Raw genomic sequence first — 2164 nt, 5'->3', positions numbered from 1 at the left:
CTAAATTTTAGCTTTGGTTTTAAATTGGGTTTTACTATTTATATCTGATTTTAAATATTTGGCCTTTATAATAAGTTTTTTAGTTGAATGTTTTATTTTGTATATTTCTGTGTTTTTATATGGCTGTACACCGCCCTGAGTCCTTAGGGAGATAGGGCGGTATAAAAATACGAATAAATAAATAAATAAAATAAATAAATAAATAATTTGTATACTGCCCTTCTCCCGAAGGACTCAGGGCGGTGCACAGCCAAAATAAAATACAAAAAGAACAACACATACAATACTAAGAACAACCCTTAAAAAACTTATTCAATTGGCCAAATTTAAAAAACAGTAACACCCTATAAAATTTACAAAAATTTAAAACCCATAAAATCAAATTAAAATTTTAAAAATCAAGCCAGTCCAGCAAGACGGAATAAATAGGTTTTAAGTTCGTGGCAAAAGGTCCCAAGGTCGGATAGTTGTCGAAGTCCAGGGGGAAGTTCGTTCCACAGGGTAGGAGCCCCCTAACTACATGGAATTGTCCAGGTAGTACTCAGGAGTCAAACTTGGCTTTGAAGGAGATTTTACACATCATAGAAAAGCATAATGCTGATAGAGAAGAGAAGGTTTTGACAGAGGAAAGCTATTGAATGCTGGTTTAGCACATTAACTAGATCAAACAGTCCATTCCACGTTAGACAATCATAGAATAAAAAAAAGGAATACTGTTCTGGACTTTGTTGCAACATTGCTGTTTTATGGTTTTAGATGGATCTGTCTGTCTGTCTGTCTGTCTGTCTATCTATCCTTTTGACTCATCTGAAAGGGAAGAATACCGAAGAGAAATGACTGACTTTGGAAATGGTTTCTGGATAGTGAAATGCTGGCATAAGATATGATCCATTTACTAGGACTAGACAAAATGTGTTTGGCTGAAATATATTGAGCTTAATCGGGAATACTTTAAAAAGAATCAGGGGTAGGTGGCTATAACAAAGCCATCCATTTTTAAGAACTGGTGAAGGAACTAGGTAGCTGTAGTAGTTTGTTGAATTGCTTAATAAAAAATCAAGAATACTGGGCCATAAATCTCTATGGAGATTCTCAGCCATCCAGATAACGGTGGTCCCAAAGGTGCTTCAAGAAAAAAAAACAAATGGTTGCCTCTTGAAAAAGCACCTTTGGGACTGGATTATAAAATTCATAGTCTTTGTGTTCTCTGTAATAATGACCAGAGTATGGACAATAAGCAAGAAGAGCATAAATCCTTACACAAAGAAGTTAAATATGACTTAATGGTAATAAACTGGGACCTAATGAGTTGAATCCCACAATTGGAATATACCATTCAGAAAATACTTTGTTCAAAATGGAATGGAACAGAAATAATGAAAATAACAGAAGAGGAGAAGCTGAACTGTACATTAAGAATATTCCCAGCTGATCAGAAATCTAAATGAACGAGCTTGGCAATGTTGTAGACTAGAGCACATGTAGTTAAATAAATGGAGGGAAAATAAAAAAGAATACTGAGACTCAGACAGCCAAAGCCCTCTGACTGCCCTCCCTAGTTTTGCTAGTGCTACATGCAGTTCAATACATGATGTAAAATTAAACCACTGTAGATGTGGGCATAACTAATTTACTTCAGACATGCTACCAAACTATGGTTAACTGAAAGCACCATTCCATTTTTAACATGGAAAGAAGTATTAGAAAAGAGCCGTTAATCTAGCTCGATGTGGTTTGTTGGTGCTGTAACTCCTTTTAAAGTTAAAGTATCTTAGCTGCTCTTTGGAATCCTTATTAATGTGTAGTAAAAAGGCAGTCTGGAAAAAGAAGTAATAATTTTTGCTGCAACTTTGCTTTAAACTGGCACATAAACATTTTTGAAAATTATTGGCTTCACAATTATGTTGTAGTAACTGGAAGTCTTGTACAAAACACACTTTGTTATTTTATCCTGGACTGTTTATCCCATGGTAAAATCTACTTTCCCAGCCAGATTATCTTTAATGGGTCTTGGTAAGTTTGTTCCTCCTAGTAAAAAACTATATACAGCCATTTTAACTCACAATCTTTTACAAACAGTACCAGCTCAGAGAAGACAATTTCTAACAAATCTTTAAATTTTCTCAAATCCACTTTTAATGTCAAGGTAAAGAACACTGAAACC

Source organism: Ahaetulla prasina, chromosome 3, assembly GCF_028640845.1.
Source record: "Ahaetulla prasina isolate Xishuangbanna chromosome 3, ASM2864084v1, whole genome shotgun sequence".
Lineage (NCBI taxonomy): Eukaryota > Metazoa > Chordata > Lepidosauria > Squamata > Colubridae > Ahaetulla > Ahaetulla prasina.
Note: the sequence above shows the minus strand (reverse complement) of the source record.